Raw genomic sequence first — 23927 nt, 5'->3', positions numbered from 1 at the left:
CAGGAAATGCTTCGCTGGTCAGCCAAAGAAGAAGTGAAGGTCCTCTATCTGTCTCACTTATAAGTCTTCAACTGATTAATTGGATTAAATCCAGCCAATTGCATTCTCTCATTGTGGAAGACACACCCTTCGGTGAGTCATCAGTCACAGCTGCAGCCAACTGACTGATAATTAAATAAACCAGCCTGTTGTTTTATTAACCAGCCACAAATGTCCTTGTAGCAATTGTTAGGCCAGTGCTTGCTTGACCAGACAGCTGGGTGCTATCATCTGGCCAAGTTGACACATGAACCTAACCATCACAGCCAAGGATGTGTTTCTAATCACAACCTCCATGTACTGACTACTGTCTATGTTCCATGCCATGTTCACACTAAAAAACTCAAAGGACCTTATAACCACCCTATAAAGTAGGATCCTTGGGTAATCTGAAGATTGGCAAGGTTCAGTGTCTTGAGCAAAGCCAAACAGTTATTTAAGTCACATGACATACTTTAGGGGAACAAATTATATTGTATTCAAATTGTCAGAATCCAACTTATGAGGCACCTGGCATACCCTCCACTGGACAGAGATGAGCTAGGACAGCCTTGGGTGTGCCTTGGAGTTAAGGCTAGTTCCAGGACCAAAGAGTACAGGTATTGGGGTTCAGGAATGTAGGATCAGCAATAGAGCTGTATCACCTGTTCTGCCAAGAAACTTCCTTATGACCACAAGCTATTATTAGTAACTGTAGAGATAGAGGCATAGGAGACATTTATTTCCTGCCACATTTCTAAAAGTGGGGAAATCTAAACCACTGTTCTGTCACTCTGTGGTCAAGATATGCAAATAGTATTAAATGAAATTGATGAAATAATATTAAATGAATACACTACATTCTACATATTCTGTTGATAGAGGTGAGTAGGGTTAAAAACCTGAATACAAGATAAGCTCTGAAAGGAGCAGAATCTGCCTGGGAAGGAGATTCCCAGCATCCATTTCTCTATCCATACTACCACCCTGATTTTCATTTAAGAACTACCTCCCCACACCTAAGTCTCTGTGGTTCCAGTAGGGTTGGTCCCCATTCCCAGACTCTGAGAATGAACACAGGACCCAGGTTTGGCCAATCAGCATATTCCATGCCTCTAGTAACAATCATTGGCTCAGGGATGGTAAGTGATCTGAAGCAGTCCAATCAAGAGCTGATCTGAGAGTTTATATTTGAGCATCAGGAAAGAAAAGGTCTCCTTCTGCTGGGATTGCTGGCAGAGATGAATGTTAAGCCTGACATTACCAAAGCCCACCTCATGGCTGCATTATTTGCACCTCTGGATCCTGCCATGCCAGAAGTTCCACCCCTTAAGACTTTTCAGGTATTAAGTCAATGAATTTTTTTTCTTAAGTCTATTTAAATTACAGTTTTTTCTGGAATCAGAGATGCAAATAGATATTTGTATTTTGTTGTTTATGGTGGTGTTATTCATGATTTGTAACAGATGAAGGTGGACTAAGGGTACATCACTTGAAGAACAGAAGGGCAAACTGTGGTGTACATGTACAATGGAGTACTGAGCAGCTACAAGAAGGAATGAAGTTGTGAGGCATGCAACTAGGTGAATGAAACTTGAGGACATTATGTTGAATGAAATAAGCCAGAAACAAAAGGACAAACATTGGTCTCACTAATATAAACTAACTATAATGAGCAAATGCTGAGAACTGAGTATGACAGCATAGGCTATCAGGTGATAGAACATGGGCAGAGTGATCAACTGTTGATTTAGGAGTACAGAATGTTCAATAAGTCTCACTGTAAAGGTTTCTAGATTGTAAGCTCTTACAGCAGTCACTCTATTCCTAAGTTTTAATGGTTATTTCTAAATTCTGAGATGCTGAACTCTGGGTATAGCTAAGTAGTTCCCTGGAACTGTGGGTATCTGAGTGACACCAGAGACTCAGAGTTAGAGTTCAGCAGTTCTGTAAATCAGCACTACTTCATACAGCAACTGTTAAAGAAGCTGAAAAAGAGAAGAATCTTCAATTAACAATATATATGAAATGGACTTGGTTAGGACTTAGATAAATCAGAATACAGGGTAAAGGATGATATTGACTATATTTCAAAACTTCAACTTATGTGTGAGACCAAAGGAAGAGATTCTTATTTGGTACAAAATTTATATTTTCTTTAGCACAGAAAATTTAACCTGTATGGTCAGTTTACTTAACATAATTATATGGAAACTAGAATAGGGAATGAGAGCCTGTTCTTCTGTACAGGTTAATGTAATACCCCAATACATTCCAGAGTATTTGGGGCAGAAAATAAAAAGCATTTACAAAGTCCCCTTGAGGGACTGGAGGAAAATGTGGATGTATTAAACATCCCTATCTGGGGAACTCCGGATATTCTCTTAAGCATTAGGGTCTCCAAATTTAATAAGCCAAGTCCTTGATCTTGGGGTTTGCCCTTATGAAACTTATTCCTGCAAAGAAGGTTTGCCCTTAAGAAACCTATTCCTGCAAAGGAGAAGCTAAGCCTACCTATCTGTATGCCTAAGAGTCACCCCCAGAAACCTATTTTGTTGCTCAGATATGGCCTCTCTCTCTCTAAGCCAACTCTGCATATAAACTCACTACCCTCCCCACTATGTAGGACATGAGTCCCAGGGGTGTAAGTCTCCCTAGCAATGTGGGACAGGACTCCCAGGCTTGAGCCTGGCCCTGGCATCATGAGATTGGGAAAGCCTTCTTGACCAAAAGAGGGGAAAGAAATGGAACAAAAAGTTTCAGTGGCTAAGAGATTTCAAATAGAGTCGAAAGATCATTCTGGAAATTATTCTTATGCATTATATAGACATTCCTTTTTAGTTTCAAGTATATAAGGATAGAAGGAAATACCTGCATCTGTTGAACTATAATTCAGTGGCCTTGATTCTTAATGATGATAACTATATAGCTTTCATGGGGTGACCGTTTGATTATGAAAACCTTGTGACTGACATTCCCTTTAATCCACTGTTTGGGTAGATGAGTGTGCCAGTTTGAATGTATTATGTCTCCCAAAACTCCAGTATCTTGGATGTAATCTTGTGTGGGCAGAGGTATCAATGTTGATTAGATTGTAATTCTTTGAGTGGTTCCATGGAGATGTGCTCCACCCATCTGTGGGTGGTGACTCTGATTGGATAATTTCCATGGAGGTGTTACCCCATCCATTCAGGGTGGGTCTAAATTAAATCACTAGAGCCATTTAAATGTGCTGACAAACAGAAGGAACTCAGTGCAGCTGAGAGTGACATTTTGAAAAGGAGCTACATCCAAGAGGGACACTTTGAAGAATGCATGGAAGCTGAGAGAGTAGCTGCAGATGAGAGACAGTTTGAAGATGGCCTTTGAAGGCAGACTCTTGCTCCAGAGAAGCTAAGAGAGGACAAAAACCCCAAGAGCAACTGAGAGTGACATTTTTGAGGAACTGCAGCCCAGAGAGGAACATTCTGAAAGAAAGCCATTTTGAAACCAGAACGTTGAAGTAGATGCCAGCCGCATGCCTTCCCAGCTAACAGAGGTTTTCCAGACACCATTGGCCATCCTCTAGTGAAGGTATCTGATTGCTGATGTGCTACCTTGGACACTTTATGGCCTTACGACTGTATAACTGTGTAACCAAATAACTCCCCTGTGCCAGTCTGAATGTATTATGTCCCCCAAATGCCATTATCTTTGACATAATCTTTTGTGGGCAGATGTTATCAGTGTTGATTAGACTGTAATTCTTTGAGTGTTTCTTTGGAATGTGCCCCACCCAGCTGTGGGTGATGACTCTGATTGGATAACTTCCATGGAGGTGTTGCTCCACCCATTCGGGGTGGGTCTAAGTTGAGTCACTGGAGCCATATAAATGAGCTGAGGGACAGAGGGAACTCAGTATAGCTGTGAGTGACATTTTGAAGAGGAGCTACAGCCAAGAGGGACACTTTGAAGAAAGCACAGGAGCTGCAGATGAGAGACAGTTTGCAGATGGCTGCTGAAAGCACTTTTGCTCTGGAGAAGCTAAGAGAGGAGAAATACCCCAAGTGCAACTAAGAATGACATTTTTGAGGAACTGCAGCCTAGAGAGGAACGTCCTGGAAGAAAGCCATTTTGAAACCAGAACTCTGGAGCAGACGACAGCCACGTGCCTTCCCAGCTAACAGAGGTTTTCCGGACACCATTGGCCATCCTCCAGTGAAGGTACTCGATTGCTGATGTGTTACCTTGGGCACTATATGGCCCTAAGACTGTAACTGTGTAATGAAATAAATCCCTTTTATAAAAGCCAATCCATCTCTGGTGTTTTGCATTCCAGCAGCATTAGCAAACTAGAACACCTCCTTTTATAAAAGCCAATCCATCTCTGGTATTTTGCATTCTGGCGGTATTAGCAAACTAGAACAATGAGTAATAAAATAAAGACAATAAATAAATAAATAAATAATAGGGAGATAAAGGGTATGGGATGCTTTGGTTATACTTTTTAATTTTTATCGTTTTTTTCTTTTTCTTTTATTTTTTGGAGTAATGAAAATGTTCTAAAATTGATTGTTGTGATGAAAGCACAGCTATTGGTGGTACTATGAGCCACTGATTGTATTCCTTGGATGGAGTATACAGTGTGTGGATATAGCTCAGTAAAACTGCACTCTAAATAAATAAATTAGGGCTTTTGTCACCCAGGAACAAAAATCCTGACTAACTGAGAGCCGCATGTAATGCAAAGGCCATCAATTTTGCAACCAAGTTATACTTAGAGTGAACTGACTTTTGAGCACACATGGATAGGAAGAGAATTGGGATGGGTGAAGGAGCTCCCTTAGCTGAGCTTCTATACTTACCTCTAGCTTTTTCCTTTTTATGCTGTGTCCAAAGATTAAGAAGGGCCAGAGAGGGAGTCCCTTTGAACTTCCGTTTCTCTTTACTGTAGCCAAGTGTGCACCAAAGAGAGAGACTGAGGCTGAAAAGAGAAAATGAGCATGGCAGAGAGACAGAGAAACAGAAGCTAATGATTTTAGGGAGAGATAGGGCTCAGAAAAACTAAGTGAAGTTAGAAACAAAACAGGTGAGACCCACTAGGAAAAATTAAACTCCAACATGCATCCCTCCTCTCTACAAAGTAGAAAAATTTAAAATATGAAGACAGGCTTAGCAAATAATGTTTTCCTGATCTAAGTCATTGGAGAGAGAGAGAGGTAGAAAGGGTTACATTCTGAAAAAAAAGGCAGGAAGAGTAGAGTGGAATAAGGAAAAAGCAAAGCATTTCAGTATATGGCATTCTCAGGACCATGCTCAGCTGGAAGGGGAATTAAAGTCTGGATTTTGCCTCAAAATATAAATTATCCAGTTAATTCAGTCTGTGGCTTAGTGGGCAAATTTAGAAAATATATCTGAAATGACCATCACCATCAAACACCCTATTTTTATGTATATTATAGGAGGGTTGGGAAAATAGCCAACATAAAATTCCTAGTGCTAGAACGCTTTCATAATCAAGACACCATGCGGACAGACACAAATGAAAACAATTTAAGCATATAATTCCATTTTAATACAAAAAAATTAACCCTCTTAATAATCTCAGGCAAAGAAATAGTTTGTCTCTGTAAGTGGATTTTATAATTCCACATGACTTGGTAGGATCTGCGTTTAATTTTCTTCATGAGTAGCAATTAATAGATTATATATATATCTCTCCAAGCCTCTCTTCAGGTGCTAAACAATCAAATAAGAATAGATAAGACATGGGGAAAGTGAGAGGCAAAATACACTTGCCTCCTGGTTAATTAGTTTCAACCAGGAGGCTGGTGCAAGGCATAGCTGTAGGTGGATGACATGAAGTATCTTATTTAGATCTAAAGGATGAAACGCAGTTCCAACAGAGTATGCAAAAGAAAAGATCTTTAAATTAAAGAGACAATATAAATAAAGAAACCAGATATATAAGATGAAGAAATGGAAAAACACATTAGCACTATAGTGAAATTTCATTATATCCCATTCAAATCCTCACACTCCATGTATATTTGCCTTGAAAACTTAATAGTAACTCTAAGCTGTAGCAGAAGTTAATGTATAATAATTTTAAGTGCCTGTACTGACTACTGAAGGATCATTCTATGTAAATTAAGAATTGGGAATTAATATGGGATTTCCAGATGGCGAATGCAGAGATAGTTGACATATAGTTTTTCCTTTGGTCATTTCTTCTGGTCATTGATTCCAGTGGATTTTATCTGTGCTTTTTAGGGCCCTGTACATACTGTTTTATGGTTAGTTGTTTACATGGCTGTCTGCTTCTCTGGAGTGTAAACACTTTCAGCTCTAGAACCACATCTTGCTCATTATCGTATGTCCTATACCTAAGATGCTAAACCCAAAGGAGCCTTTGCAAGAGTAAACCAAAGCCTCCCTTTAATTAATAATAAAGTTTGGTATTTTTTGTCAGTGAGAAATCTAAAACCAAATTGTCATGAAGTTTTTGTACATTAAAGTTTGTAATACACCTCTAATGTATGTTTATATATAATATTTTTAAAATCCAGGATAAGATGAGGGACAGATTCCCTTCAAACATGAATAAAACCAAAGTTAAAGAAATGTTGATAATTTATATGGATTTGCTAGGTACTGAGTTGTATCATTTTTAAAAATAATGTGTATGCATTTTGCTCTATTTTATATATCCTTTTAAAAAATAGTGATTAGCAATAGTAGTTAAAGTATATACTTATTTAATAGAAATTCAATTTAAAAAATAGAGTGGAAGAGTATTGTGGTTTCCACATATAGTATCTGGTCCTAAGGAAAGCCATGGAAGATCATAGGACCTTAAAGCCAGGCCCTGCCTCATGTCCAGAAGTTTATTCTAATTCCATATGACCTGGCAATTCCACTTCTGGGTAAACACCCCGAAGAATATAAAGCAGGGACTCGGACAGACATTTGTGCACCATTGCTCATAGTGGCAGTATTCACAATTACCAAAAGGTGGAGGCAACCCAAGTGTCCATCAACAGAAGAATGGATAAACAAAATGAGGTACATCCCATACAGTGGAATATTATTCAGCTGTAAAAACAAAAAAATGAAGTGCTGGTACATGTTATAACATGAATGAACCTTTGAAGGCATCATGTTGAGTGAAATCAGCCAGACACAAAAGGACAAATGCTGTATGATTTCTCTTATATTAAATATTTAAAATAAGTAAATTCATAGAGACAGAAAGCAGAATAGTGGTTACCAGAGGTGGAGGAAGGGAGAAATGGGGAGGTATTGCTAAATGAGTATAACTTTCAGTTTGGGTTGATGAAAATAGTCTGGAAATAGTGGTGAAAGTCACACAGTATTGTCATTGTACTTGATGTCAAAGAATTATTCACTTAAAATGGTTAAAATAATGTTTATATTATGTATATTTCAGCACAATTAAAAATTATTTTAAAAAGACAAAAACTTGATGTGCTCATCAATTGCAGCCTGGATGTCTGATAAATCTTTATCTTCAATCTTGACCTCAACCCTACATTTCAGGTGCAACTGCTTGAGGACATGCTACTTGGATGTACCATAATAAACTGACTTCATCACCCTTCTATAGAGTTGTAGACTCTGCAGCCAGATCACCTGAATCGAGTCAGCAAGCCACTTATCCTCCCTATGCTTCAGTTTTACCCTGTGAAGAAATGAGATCAATTAAAATATCTTCCTCACAGAGCTGACATGAGGACTAAAACTGTGACTGACACATGTTAAATGCTATTTAAGTGTTTGGTAAATAGATAAACACTTCAGCAAAGCCATGGGTAACTGGTTCCTGCCTAACTCCCAATGGCTCATTACCCTTCAGCTCTCTTTTCTATTCTTCCAATGCCAAGCTATTACTTGCTTCAGAACTTTCACTTCCTTTTTGATTCTTACATAATTTCCTTCTGTTTTTGTCCTCAGATACCTCCAGAGCTTTCCTAAGGTGATAAAATTTTCTACAACGTCCAAGTTTTTTGACATGGCTTCCATCTTCCTTAGTTTAAGAAGCGGGACAGGGAGCTGTCAAAAATGTTGGTGCCACAAAAATTCAAGGGAAATAGAAGTCATAGAGCCCTGAGCCCAAGTGCTGACAGAGGGATTGTGGGTCAGTCACTTAATCTCCTGAGCAACACTGTTCTCTCTAAAGAGATAAAGGAAAAAGGGATAAAGGTCATGCCCACTGTTCCGGTTTGCTCATGCTGCTGTTATGCAAAATACCAGAAATGGATTGGCTTTTATAAAGGGTGTTTATCTGGTTACGAATTTACAGTCCCAAGGCCACAAAAGTGTCCAAACAAAGGCATCAACAAAAGGATACTTCACTGAAGAACAGCTGATGGCATCTCGAACACGTCTGTCAGCTGGGGAGCATGTGGTTGGCATCTGCTGGTCCTTTAGCTTCTCCATGGCAAACTTGGGGTTTCAGTTCTTAGTTTAGCATCTCCAAATGACCTTCTGTCTGCATCTCCAAGCATCTCTCAGTGTCAGCAAGCATCTTGGTTTGTGTCAGGTCTTTTTAAAGAACTCTGGTAAACTGATCAAGACCCACCCTGAATGGGCGGGGCCACACCTTAATGGAAATAATCTAATCAAAAGTTTCACCTACAGTTAGGTGAGTCAACTCTCCATGGAAACAACATAATCCAAATATCCCACAAGATTGGATTAAAACGTACTTTCAGCCGCACACTGGCACGGTCACCTTTAAAAGTTGTCAAAAGGATTTCATTAGACAATGAATGGGGAAGGGCTCAATACACCGAATTAGCATTATGTTGTTTTTATTAACAGTAGTAGCTATCATTCTGTCAACTGGGTAATGACTAGAGTTTCAAGTATATCATCTCTCCATTATGGCTAAGTCTCCTTCTTGATAAATATGCTTCCCTCTAGTTTGTTTCTGTTTATTTTTTCTGCAATTCTATGCGAAGCAATGAAAACTCATGCCAGGTATAAAGACGACTCCTAGTACTCTGATATCTAGAATTCAAAAGCTGGACTCTGTCAGGCTACACAGCTTAATAAAGGCGGTCATTTGGTAATGCAATTGGAATGTGTTAGATGTGTTTTCTGTTTGTAAAAATTTCCTCATACTTGACAGACAGTAAAAAATATGTACCCCAAGATAAAAAAGGAAGGGGAGGAGGGAAGCAAAAAATGAATACTCAACAGCCTACTATGTGCCAAGTAGTTAAAAAAAAAAAAAAAAAATGAAGAATCAAGTTCAGCACCATTTTCATGAACTAAGTGCCACAGCCAGAGGCTTGGCAGAAACTGCCAATGTCAAGGCAAAGTTACAGAAACTATGGCCTATTTTAAATGCTTACTAACAAATCAAAGCTTTTAACAGAAAGAAAAAAATATTCAATGCACTAAACTTGTGCTAGCCATAGATTATTATTTTTTTTTATGTCAATTCCAAGTGGCCTCCAGTGTCTGTGGTCTGATAATAGGCCACACATTTACAGGACTGGGATGAGTAACTTCTTTTTTCAGTCCTGCCAGTGTATCCCTGTGACTGTAGGTATAACTTCACTTGGAGATAATGTCAAAGGTTTAATTTATGAGTGTGGAGCTTGAGTCAGGGATGCTCCTGCCTCCACCTTTAGGATGAGCCCTGTTCAAAGCAGGGCATTTTGACCTAACACTTTTTTTTCATGTTGAAAACACTGTTCCTTTATTCAATCAACAAGTACTTATATATATATATATATACTCACACACCATATAAGCCATCCAAAGTATACAATCAATGACACACAGTTTCATCATATAGTTGTGCATTCATTGCCACAATTTTCAAGCATTTTCATTACTCCAAAATAAAGAAAAAGTATATAAAAATAATAAAAAAGAACACCCAAACCATCCCATACCCTGTATTCCCCCTATTTATATTTATAAATTTTTGCCATTATTTTATTACTCGTATGCCCATACACTGGTTAAAGGGAGTGTCAGTCACCAGGGTTTCACTATCACATGATGATCCAACACTTTGATGCCACCATTGGATGTCAAACCACCTTGTCAACATGTAAAGTCACAGTGTTTTCAAAAGGAAAAAGAGATATACCCGACCAGTGCTAAACTCAGATCTTGTGGGGCCTGTTTTATATCTGAAGTGACTTCTTAAAGAAAAAGAATAAATGAGGTATGAAAATAAGTATTTACAATGAGAAAAAAAACAACAAATGTCCAATTTGAAAAAGCAGCAAAAGTGCAAACATCACAAAATCCAGAAAAATAACACGATTTTTAAAATTAATTAACTGCCTAATAGACCTCTAAAGAACTTTTTTCCAGTATTTTTTGGCTGCATACTTCTTGATCATCCATTAATAAGCCAATGATTTTGTTATATTCCTTAGAGAGAACAGGAAGCTAATTCTATCTTTCTTCTAACATGGCTGATGAAAATTTATTTTCAATTCTTGATAGCTTAGGAAAGTTGCTTTGAACATTACAACTTGTTACCAGTAATGATGCATACATTTTTAGGATTGTTGTCAAATTTGGGAAAACTTCTATCAGATTTCGTCACATATGAGCTCTAAGATTTCAAGGCATCGTGAGTTTTCTTGTGCAGTGGCTAATCTTAAATACTTTTTGAGTGGACAAAATTGAACTAGTCAGTAAACTCATTATGATGATATATTATGAGTTTTATGCTATCATTGTCAATGTCAGTGTAAATTAGTTAGAAATTTCAGTCTTTTTCCAATGTGTCCATTTAATTCAGTGACATGTTGGGGTGCATAACACATGCAACTTCTCAAAGATATACTGTTTGAAATACTACTACAGATGTGTGTCCTATTATTGCACAATAAATATGATAAATTCCTTCTGAAAGCTTTCCAAAATATTTCTAAATGTATCAAATACACTATCGAACATATTCCTGGCAGCAGAGAATGTCTGTTCTGACTAGACATTGATGAAAACCCAAGGCTACTTTTACAGTTTTATACACCTGAAGACTGGAAGAATTTTCCACAGCTTCTGCCCCCATATATTTCAAACCATGTTTCTCCTCCACTACCCTCCTACTTTTAGTCACCGCACAAGCTCTGGCCCTGCATCTTTGAATCATGGCATTGGTGAGTCGAGGCAATGGATGATTGGAGTGCGCCTGGAAGCAATTTCTACACCAAAACAGCCAGCTAAACAACTCTCCTTGGAAAAGGCAGAAAACCATGTAAATATATAACACTCTGACATATGCCTAAATGTATCCCGACTCAACTTTCCCGTAGCCCATTCTCCAAAATGTGCGTGGGAATCTGAGTGCCACTCAACATGAGGGAAAATGTGACAAGTGGAGGTGAGAGTGGGAAGACAAAGCCAGCTTAACTAGTTGAAGTTAAATACTTTACACATTTTACAAAAAAGATATGACTATAAGAACACAATGCTAGGACTTTTGAAGGGACCCATGCAAGTGAGAGGCCTCAAAGCATATGCTTTAGCATTTTGCAGGGATTCAGTTTTGGTCCCTGGCTTTTATGCCATCCATAACCTCAAACTTGATCTTGGAGAATTTTCCTGTTTTTAAAATTTTATTTCTGTATCTTTTGAATACAGAATATGTTATTTTGTGTGAGTAAACTCTAATTTTAAAATCAGAAAAACAGGATAGATTTTAAAAGTTCATTAGAATTGATCAGGTTGGATGCTAAATTTCATCACATATTCCCCCAACCTCCACTTTGAAGGAGATTAGCAATAAGTGAAATGCCTATATATAGTACTGAGAGAACTATTAGAAATTTAACTATTTCTTGTGAAATCTAGAGAATACGGGATCTTACTGTGCTACAAATATCTTCTTCCTATTCCCACCCCTGTCCCTGCCAGGTGGATAATTTATGCCCACTCAAATAAGCTTATAGAATGAAGAAGACAAATAAAACAGAGGTATTCATCCCATGGATTTTCAAACAAAATAAAGAATCATTGCCTTTATTAAACAATCACACCTATTGACTGATTGAAAGCAAACGATAATGGCAATTGTCAGCTTTCAGAGATAAATCTGAGATCCAAGATGCTGATGAAGCGAGCATAGTCTCAGAAAATAAGCAGCCTGACTTAGAATGATGGGTGGCTATTTATAACTCCTTTTTTCCAGGTAGTTTGCCAGCATTTGTAACCTCATTTCTATACCATCCCTCCCTGATCTTAACACTAACCCATCCCTGATCACATCGCATTCCTAATCCCTACCCCAGGGAGTATAGGTTGAAGACAGGGTGAAGTTTAAAGAGGGAGTAAGTCTGATTCACACATTATTCATATGTAAAATAGATAAACGTCTGTGGTTTGCTTTTTTTTCAGACTATGTCAAATTATCCCTACCCCAAAATCACAGAATTAGAATGGCCAGATCCAAATGTTGAGGACCCTAGTGAATTAGTTCATTATGAAGCAAAATTATAAAAGATTATATAAATTTGGGTTAAATTCTTAAGGAATTCATTTATCCCCATATTGCATAATGTCTTTGGGTGTAACAAGAAAACATATTTCTATAACTCTACCATCTTTCTTATCATTCCTTAGCAGCTTATTTTATGGATGTGTCTCAACAGCTATTTTCATTGGAACTGAATTTTAAGGAGCTTAAAAAGCATACTCTGCCCTTCCATTCTGATGCCAGATTATGAAATAAAGCAACTCCAGTAACCATCCTATTAGGTGTGCTTTGGAATAGAATTTCTGTCTTACTAGGAAAAAGGAGCCTAAAAAATGCCAAGAAAGCAGGTTGAAGACCCTCATGGGGGAAAGCTAAAGAAATCCCTGAGTGTGCTCCCATGGATGGGGGCAGAAGGGGTGCTGGGCATTCACACACCACACAAACCGCCATTTCAGGACCCCATTGCTGAGTCAACACAATGAAATTTGGTAAAAACTGATCCAGAAACATTTCATTGACATCTCTTTCCTAAATCTGACCTTCATTGCAGTGGGTATTTCCAAGACTAGGCATTTGTTCATTTGTTCCTTTATCTATCTGTCCATCCATCCATTCATCCATCCATCAAAGAATGAGAATTTTCCTTGTGCTAGGAAATGAAGACACTACAGTGAACAAAACAGATATGGCTGCTGCCCTCATGGAGCTAACAGTTGAGCAGGAAAGACAGATAGTAGATGAGACAGTACACAAATAATTAATCAATCATGCAGAGGATTGCCACCTTTTGTGAGAAGTGCTGAATTTGACCCTCTTTGCTAGGCTTAGAGGGTAGTTGGTTGTGAAGAGCCCCAAATCTACTTTAGCCCCAAAAATCAAAAGGAAGGAAGACCCTGCGTGGCTTATTTGGTCACACCCTCCCCTGAAAAACCTGATCGTCCACCCACCCTGTGTGTTGCAGGTAGACAAGATGTGTTATCAGAAAAGTAAAGAAGGGAAGTTTGCCGAACAGACCAAAAAAAAGGCTATAGCTGTATATATGTTTATCTACATCTTTATAGGCCATAAGGATCTGGAGCTTATTCTAAGAGCAAGCAAAAAGCCAATGCAATATTTTAAGCAAAAGAGTAATGTGATTAGATTTTCTTAAATTGTCTTGGGCTGCACTCTGAATAAGGGATTGGATGGGAATAAGAATAGAGTCAAAAAGAAGAGTTAGAAGGTTATTTCAGGCAAGAGATGATGGAATCTTGGTTTGGGATAGTGACTTTGCTGATGGAAAACTGTAGGCAAATTCAAGAGCTATTTAGTAGATAAAATATCAGCAATTGACTGACAGTGAAAGGATAATGAAAACGCAGAAGTCAAGATAACTCACAGATTTTCAACTTGAGCAACTAGTTAGTTCAGTGATTCTTAACCTGACAGCACATTAAAGTCACCTTGCCACCCTCAGCCTAGAGATTCTGATTTAACTGGTTAAACATGGGGCCCAGATAGGGGTCCATTTTCAAAGCCTCTTTGATGTTTTGAATGTTGAGTCAGGTTGGAGAACCCCTGAATGAGAGGGACAATAGTTCCCAAGGTAGAAAACATTTAACAAGGAAGGAATTTGAGGGGAAATTCCATGAGTTACTTTCTACACAGATTTTGTCAAAAGAGCTCAAGTTTGGAGTTGGACATACATGCCTGGAAGATAGAAGGAAGGTCTAAAAGGCAAGCAGGTGAAAGTGATTGGCATTATATTGTAATAAAAGTCACAGCAGATATGCAGTTACGTAGGGAGAGTGCCTAATGAGAAAATAAGAGGGCCCTGAAAACCCCTACATGTTACGGTAGAGGATGATGAGTCAGCAAAGGAGATTACAAAAGAGAATTGGTAAATTAGGAGGAAACCAGGAAAATGGGGTGTTGCCAAAGTCAATGTAGGGAATGTTCAAGAAGAGTGTTTAAGTGGGTTGAAAGCTATGTTTAATTTTGGCAGGACTTGCAACTCCACCCTCCTCCCAACCATCAAATCCCTGGATTGATTTCAGGCCCTCCCCTTGGTAAGGCTATACTTTGGCAAGATCACTATTAGCAGGGAATTATTATTTAAAGATCAAATTGTTGGACACTGTAAAGCTCAGTTTTTAAGGATTTTGAAAATAATCATAATCTCACTTTGGATACTGAAGATAAAAGATAACATTCCATGTGCTCACGACACTGTCTAGCCGTCAGACATATATTACGTTCCTCTCTTCGTGGGTTTACACTTGGCAAGTATTGCAACCCTTTCAGCATTGGGTGGCATTCTTTCTGTTGCCAAGCCTACCCAGAGCAAAACAAACACAGAGCAATCATTCAGGATTCACCTCTTCTTTGAGCCTCTACTGTAACATGTACAGATTTTTGTCATGATCCCAGTGTCTATCACATTTTATTTTATTTCTTTACATGTGTCTCCTCCAGTTTCCCCAGCACCTATCACAGTGCCTAGCGCTTGGTATGACTGAATAAATGTTTGCTGAATGAATTTGTAGTTGCATAATTTTCCTGTAAATTCATGAACAGCCATTCTGGAAATGGCTTCTTTAAGTGTTCTTTCATCCTAGACTGTAAAATATTATTTAAATAAATGTAGTTTAACCAGGTTCAAATTTTAGGTTGATTTCCTATGGAGTTAGTAAAAATCTCATTCAAATACAAACTACTTAATCCCTTGGTGCTTTGGGTTTGCTGTCTATGAAAGAGGAATGGTAATGTTGCCACTGTTGTAAATGCAGTGAGGATGGCAAAACTCATTGAAGACATGAGCCACATAGTACAGACAGGGCATCACTTCTGTTTCGGTTTGCTAATGCTGCCAGAATGCAAAACACCAGAAATGGACTGGCTTTTATAAAAGGGGATTTATTTGGTTACACAGTTACAGTCTTAAGGTTATAAAGTGTCCAAGGTAATCCAAGGCATCAACAATTGGGTACCTGCACTGGAGGATGGGCAATGGTGTCCAGAAAACCTCTGTTAGCTGGGAAGGCACGCGGCTGGTGTCTGCTTGTTCCCAGGTTACATTTCAAAATGGTGTTCTCCAAAATGTCTGCATCAACTTCCAACGGCTGTCTTCAAAATGTCTGTCTCACCTACAGCTAGCTGTGAGCTCCTTCTGTCTGAGCTTATATAGTGTTCCAATGAACTAATTAAGGCCCATGCTGAATGGGCAGGGCCACACCTCCATGGAAATACGGAACTAATAGGTTCCAACCTAATCCACACTAATACGTCCGCCTCCACAAGATTGCATTAAAGAATATGGCTTTTTCTGGGGGACCTAATATATACAAACCAGCACAATGTCATAGAAACACCCCTGGTTTAGTGGTGTTATTGATATCAGAACTCTGGCTCTAAGAGGTGCTCCTTTTGATCTGAAGAATAATTGATGATCATTTCTGTCTTGTTCTCTCTCTCATTATGTGTTGGTTCAGATGCTGGGAGGGGGCAACAGACTAGTTCTCTGGGTCTGTTTACAACAGCTCCTGGAGCACTTGCTAAGGGCTGAATTGTTCATGTCACTCTTTACCACAGGGGTGATTCTTCTAAAGGACCCTGGCCCCTTCTGGACAGTAGGAAGTATAGTGGCCGTAGGGCAAACCTAGGTGGTCAGTTCTACCTTTAAGGTCTCATCGGACTAGGATCAGCTCGTTTGGAGCCAATCTTCCCTCCTGTTCAATTCTGCTGTTGGCTGACTTAAGAGTCTCTTGGTGAAAAACTTGTCACAGTGGTGAGAGATTACCTTAAATAAGGGCAATCTTTCTGACTGCGTTATAAATAGTAAAACGTATCCACTCACTAGATGCACTTTCATTTATTATAGGTCCACCTGACACATAATAGCCCCATTGATTGGGCACTGAGTATATGCCAGGCACTGCCACCATCTCATTTTACCCACACAGAGACCAAGGCAGAGACTGAGGCTCAGAGACATTAAATAATCTGCCCAGGGTTATGGAGCTGGCAAGTGGCAGAGGCCAGACTTAAAGTCTAATCTGCCTGACAACCACCTCAGCTTCTTTACCAGTAATCAAAATTACCTTCTCTGTTTAGGCCTGTAGTTTGCTTTTAAGCTAAATTCCATCCTAAATAGGCTGAATATTTGCAATCCCATCTCAGAGAACAACATGCATTGACACATGGGTTTTGTTGTTATTTGAGATTACTTTAAGACAAAAATAAAATAAAAGCAAATATAATAGTTAGCAATCTGATCCTAGTAAATAATCTTAGATTTTAACTGAAACCTCATTTCTCATTTTCTTAAAGTGATTTTTATTATTGTGTCTGTTTCAATATATGAGCAGCATTCACGTGTTTCTTTAGTTTAAAAAAACAATTAATTGTATTAGTTCTATGGCTTTTCAAATTCTTTTTCCTATTTCTCACATAGTTTAAACATTATTTGCATTAGATTTATCAGTAGTTGAATCCATTGAGTTCAATGTGAATAGCTGATGCACTGAATATTTCAGGAGGCTACTGCACTCATGAGAAAATGACAGTGGCCCCTGATCATGGAGTTGTGTGTTTTTTTGCATTAAACCCATGAAGATTGTTGCAGATTCTTAATTCCTTATCCACAAAGACCTAACAGCTTCATGAAGGTAAGATAAGAATTCATAAAGGTAATTTTGTGGCCCACAGAGAAGTTCCATTTTCTCTAAGTGTTAGGAAGATTGTACAGCTGAGGTAGAACATTCAGCAAAGAATGAATTAACCTTGTGTACTGAAGATAGTAAATTGTTTTCTCCTCATGTGTTTGCTCCAAGTGATCAGTAGAAGCAATCTGAAATGATAAGTAAAGTAAGATTCTGAGGCCATGTGCAGGCTTAGCGGCAAAGAATGTGCTGGTTTGGATATATTATGTCCCCCACAAAACCATGTTTTAATCCAGTCTTGTGGGATATTTGGATAAGGTTGTTTCCATGGAAATGTGACTCACCCAACTGTGGGTGATGCTCTTGCTTGAATGTTTCCATGGAGATTTGACCCCACCCATTCAGGGTAGGTCTTGATTAGTTCACTGGACTACTTAAGAGAGCTCCAGGCCGAGACGCTTGCTGAAGCCGATGCTTAGAGATGCTAAGAGATGCTAGTCCAGAGTTTGCTCCAGAAAAGCTAAGAGATGAAAATGCCCTGGGATATGCTAAGCCAGGAGACCCAGAAATTTGCTGACATTTGGAGATGAAGACAGAAGGACATTTGGAGATGCTAAGCTAAGAGATGAAGACATAAGACATTTTGAGAAAGCCATTTTGAAACACAACCCAGGAGCAAAGGAACAGCAGACGCCAGTCACGTGCCTTCCCAGCTGACAGAGGTGTTCCAGATGCCATCGGCCTTTCTTCAGTGAAGGTATCATCTTGTTGATGCCTTACTTTGGACACTTTTATGGCCTTAGAACTGTAAATGTGTAACCAAATATACCCCCTTTATAAAAGCCAATCCATTTCTGGTATTTTGCATAATGGCAGCATTAGCAAACTGGAACACCCACTAAACAATGTCTAATACACGCAGATTCAAAAAATATTGGGAATTAAACTCATTACAGCCAAAGACCCATGGATGAGGGGAAAGGGCAAGAGAGAAACTAAAGAAGTTAAGATGACTCCTAGGTTTCCAGCTTGGGAAGATACAATGGCCTTTAGTGGGCTGGAGAATACAGGAGGAGCAGCAGGCTTTGTTTTCCTTTTCTTCATAGTTCAACCCCAGGAGCTAAATAAATAGTGGTAGAGAGCATGTGCTTTGGAATCAGATATGAAGATTCAAACCCACGCTCCTTTGCCTCCCATTCAATAGCTACACAACATTCAGTAAGTTAGTTAAACTTTTTTGTGCCTTAATTTCCAAAAGGTAAAAATCCAATTTCTAACGGTAGTGGTAATGATAATATAGCTCATAAGGCTGATGTTGAAGATTAAATAAGAGTGTGCATATGTTACTTAGTACAGTGTCTGATACATGCATTTATTCAACAGTACTAAATATTTTTTAATCAATCAATACATTGCTTTTTTTTTCTTGACAAAATAAGCATTAGGATAAAAGTGTTTTGATTATCTTGGGTCACATAAAATTCAATTGCTACTTGTATTTCACTAGCTTGATGAAACCGAGCTAAGCCATTTATGGTATAATACATTAAAAAAAAAAACAAAAAACTGTTCTTGAACAGGCCTACAAGCTGAGGGCTTACTGTTGGCTTCTTGACCAAAACATCTGTATATCCTCCTAAGAACCTGGCCACTGGGAGCCCACACATGATAGATTAGGTTATATTTCTTGAATTGGGCTGGGATCAGTCTCAGTAAAGCCAGTACCATGAGTTAACTTCATATGTCCCTGTATATAGCACCTGTAAGTTATCTTTCACCATTACTTGCAGTGTACAAGACTGTTCTGACCCTTGAAGTAGTGTTTCCATGGAGTCCAACACACTCAATAAATTTTGGTTGAATAAATGCATGCATGCCTTGCACCACCACTCCAATGCCCAGCCTCAGGAAGGAACCCTTACCCCGTGCTGATGCCTACACATTTCTTCCTTCAATCCAAATCATGTGCCCTAAGCAGGAATATCTTTAGCATGAATTGTTCTTTACAGACCTTTCAAAAAGTGAAACTGAAGTGTTTAATCTGCCAAATATAAATTGAAAACTGTAAGATAAATATGGATTATGTGAACAGTGTTCACATGCGTAAGTTTCTCCAAGCATTCATTGATAAACTAAAATGTTTTTGCCATGCAATGATTCAGTAGATTAAACCAAGTCTCTCTCTCTTCGAAATATGATGAGTGTGTTCATCCAGATAACTCAAGACAGTATGAATTAATAGAACTCATGGGTATTTGTGTGTTTTTCAAACCCATTGAAAATAAACTGCTTTAAGGATCTGTGATTTAATGAGCCTTTCAAAATTGAAAATATGTCCCACTGAATTTTAAAACAGAAAATAGATTTAAAATAGAAAAACATAAAACAAAGCTAGTTTTGTGTTTCACAGACACAGAAAGGTGCTAGAATTATTTACTGCTTTCTGGACTTTGCGTTATGACCAAATTGATACTTTCCAGATTTTTCATTAACTTAAAATGCTCTGAGGTAAACACATCATTTGCCATGATTAAATCCAAGGTGTTTCCATAGCTTACTTCTGAGCAGCTAAAAATTAGACAGAGAGGAAAGAGTTCTGATTGATGCTTTTGGTGAAGCAGCACTAAAGAAAATGTGCAAATTCCACCCTATAAGTGGACTGAGATTCTAATAGCCACAACAAGCTGAGAGGCTCTACAATCAGAATCACATGGTAAAATCTTCTAGTCCAGAATCTTCTCACCTCCAAAACCAGATTGATTCTGCCTTGTCTTAAAAATTCCACAGATTCAGCAAATCATAAAAGAACTAGAATTGACCTGCCCCACCTCATGCCTACAAAGGGCTCTTCAAGGAACGAAACTTCTACTCTCTCTTCTGGAGTGGTTCTAGGTAGGTCCAAGTTACTAGAAATACAGCTCTTAGAATGCCCCTGGATTTCAAATTCCATTCCCAACCTGAATAAGACTGATTAAATTAGTTTCTGTTAACAACTAGTCTTTTAAAACGGATGCAACATGGTAAGGATGAATAGAAAAGCCAATTCAGTATGGACCTTCCTTCCTCCCTCCGCTATATCCCACCGCTTAGTATTAGAGGCAGGTACATCCCCTGGATGGAAGCCCAGTGAGTTTACAAAGTCTACCTGATGGAGAAGCCAGGTATGCCATGGAACTGGCCCTCATTTGTGACCAATTTTGGATGCCCAGTTGGTCACCCAGCATAGCTCTGAGTACACTATCTGTAGGAGGTAGTAAATTGCAGTGAGGTTTCAGCAGGAGTGCCCAGAACAATTTTTTTAAAAATCCATTTCTCTGACTCTGGCTACCTGATTTGGCATGGAGTCAAATTTTGAATTCTCACTTCTTACCTCTTCCAAAGTTGAGTCACAAGAAGACATAGAAGACATAGAAAACAATGCCCGTTCATGTACGTCTTATAACTGCATCTCCCACACATTACATTTACCCAAGACAAGGTCAATGCTTGCCTCGAATGGGACATTGGCTTGCCATCATTCCAAGACCTTGGTACATAGTGACTGGTTAAAGTTCACTACCATCATCCAGATCATGCATATAGATTAAACCTCTTATGATTTCAAGCAATAAACATTAACATCAATATATAGGACACAATAGTAATAGGGAGACATTTCAGGAAAAGTGGATATTGTTAAGATCATTTTTTTCATAATACTATCTCTGAAGAATGCCCACTGTACAAATGGACAATTCTAATTGTTAAATAGCCCTTAAAACTGAGCCAAAATTTCTTTCCCTAGGACTTCCAGCTTCTGCTCCTAATCTATTCTCTGGGACAAATCATGGAACCCTTTCATACATGGAGGTATTTTTCCAAGAAAGGCTTAATTCCCTGCTGGGCAACCGTGGCTGCTCCTTTCAAAGTAAAACCTGACATTTTAAATTACAACTTTTGATGAACAACCAAGAAGTCAAAAACCTTGAGTACTTACTATATGGCAGGCACTGTACTTGACACTGGGAATAAACAGCAGTAATTATGTTATTCCTAAGGGATTTGTTTTCCACTGGTGGTGATGTTTCTATTTTCAATGCCTCATCTGAAAACAAAATCAATTAAAAACTAAATTTAATTTGGGGGGAGAAAAAAAAAGAAAAGATAATATATACACTGCTTGCAATTGTAAGCTTCAGGAAAATGGTCCAAGAAAGAAGCCATTAATTTGGTTCCCAGCAACACCAGGTGCTTTATGTTTATTATTTCATGTAATTCTTATCACAACCTTGTGAGATGGGTTTTACTTCCAATTTACCAGTAAGAAAACTGAAGTTTTAAGAGGTGACTTAATTTGCCCAATATTACACATGTGCTACAGTAGAGCTTGGAGCTGCACCCAGATCTAGTTCCAAAGTGTATGCTCCTTTAACTACATACTACTTCATTACTGCAAATAAATTAATTCTAGAGCATTTCCCCTGTCACTGGATTTGCTATTGTCTGTGGATGGTTAACAGTATACACTTTATGTTATTGGTTTCATATACAGACCAGGGACAGAATATAATTTTTTTTTTTTGCTTTAGAACATTCTTAAGTCATTGAATTACACTATATTAATTGTGTACAATTTGCAATGGCATATGTCTTTTTATTTGGTGTTTCCAAATTGGCAAGTCACCGAATGCTTATAGAATGATAATAAACAAAAGTTTTAAGGAGAAAATGCTGCAAGAGAGAACTTGAGGGAGAGAGAATTAATCTGGTGGTCTGTTCCTCAGGATATTTTAAAGCTATTAAAAGCAATAATGAGTGTAGGGCAGGGGTGAATGTAAATTGAGGGGGAAGCAAGTTTCTTCTGAATACCCTATTAGGGCCTCTGGAACTCTTTCACAGTAGAATTATACCGAAGGGAGCTCTGGTCGGTCTCATCTGGGTCTTTCAACTCAGCTCTGAGCAGAGGATTCTGCCTGACCCTCCTGCCCTTTGCTAACTGGCCACCTCTCGACAGGAGAAGACTTAGGTCAGGTCATCCCGTAGCCCACCCATTTTCCTGTCGAATCCATTCCTGCCATATTCTAAAAACAAACTGCAGTGCTGGTGTTCAAGACCCTCCTCAAGTTTTGCAGTGATGGGAGACAGACCCAGCTCAGCTTGTAGACCAGCCACTTGTGTTTTAACATAAAAGAAAAGGGAGTAGGATGTGGTTTTCCTCACGTACCATGCCATCTGTGACATTTGCCATGCAGAGCTGTGCATTCCTCTTAGAGGGCAAGATTGCTCACCATTGTTCTGACTCCAAAATTATTTCCGACATGGGTGCCTGCAGTTAACCTCATTTATTGACTTTACACATCAGAGATGCAGGAAAAGTTTGGTAGTGTTCTTAACTGGATCCTCGGTAGCTAGCAAACAGCAAAGATACACGTTTTTAACTTCCCTACGCAGTAGCAACTTGAACAGGTCTTTTATGTTACATCTCTTTTAAAGTCTCTAAAAGTTCATTATGAAATTAAAGGAAAGGGGTTCAACTTACAGATCTTTGCATTCAACCCTGCAGTACGTCTGTCTCATTATATCTCAGCTTTCAGGGGTCATATTATGAAGTTGTATGAGCAAAACTAAAACGGACCATTTAAGAATGTTAAATAAGAGACACAGTCCATGTCCCTGCAAGTGCTGACCTGGGGTAATTCTGAAAAGATGCTATGAAATCATATCATCCAACTTCACTGGTCTCTAGCCCATCTGTATAAGTCCCTCCCCACCCATAATTGTTAGTCTAGGAGGCATTTTGTTGCAACAATCTTCTCAGGGTTCTGTGCATTCTTACTTCCCTAACTCAATCTTAATTTGCTAACACAGAAGCCCCAATTCCTTTCTTTCCACAGAACAACTACATCAGATTGATACAGTGCAAAGGAAATGATATTTGGTAACTGTTGGCAACGAAGGATACTTCTGTGTGTGCTGGGGATCGATATTGGGGACAAGGAGTTGATTCTCTTCAAAATTAACCTATTTCTGCTGTCATCTGGGGCCCAAGCATAAAAAGAGAATGTGGAAAACAGTGCAAAGAAGGTTATTCTGAAATAAATCTCTGATTTTCAAATCTTCTCAAATATGTATTAGCTAGGATGCTCTTCATTGCAACAGAAACCAAGTGAAGTTAACTGAAGAAAAAAAGAGTAATTGACTATGAGGACACCAGGGTAGCTCACCAACCTCAGGACAGGCATGCAGCTGCACCTGAAGAAAGAAAAATTGAAATGCTCTAGTCTAGAGAATGCAAAAAAACCCTCTTTCTTTTGTCTTTATTTTATTCTTACCCTTAACTGCAGAGCTGCTTTCTCTCTGATTCAGCTGGATGATGGAAAAAGTCACCACCAAAAACTTCTGAAGTTTCCTTTTGCCTGTTTAAAAGATCAGCCAGATGGAACTGGAATTTCTTGGTCAGGGACCTTGTTGGTCAGATGCTCAATCCTGGTTCAATCACCTGGATGAGGAGACTGACTCAAATTGTTCAAATATAGCTCGTGGGAGTCCAGCCATTGTAACCATGTAGATGGGGGTGAACATGGGAGGGGGAGCTACCCTAAAAGAGCAGGTCCAAGACAGGTATCCCAATAGATATTATAATATATATATATATATATATATATATATATATATATATATATATATATTTATTTATTTACTTGATTCTCTGCTCCATCCACGAAAGTTATTATTATTATTATTATTATTCTCATTTTACAGATGAAGAGACTGAATTTCACAGGCATGCAGACAGTAAAGGTAAAAACTGACAGTAAAATCAAGTTCTTCTCATTCCT

This window comes from Choloepus didactylus, chromosome 4 (genome assembly GCF_015220235.1).
Source record: "Choloepus didactylus isolate mChoDid1 chromosome 4, mChoDid1.pri, whole genome shotgun sequence".
NCBI classification, from domain to species: domain Eukaryota; kingdom Metazoa; phylum Chordata; class Mammalia; order Pilosa; family Megalonychidae; genus Choloepus; species Choloepus didactylus.
The sequence above is the reverse complement of the archived record's forward strand: the minus strand, read 5'-3'. Positions refer to the sequence as shown.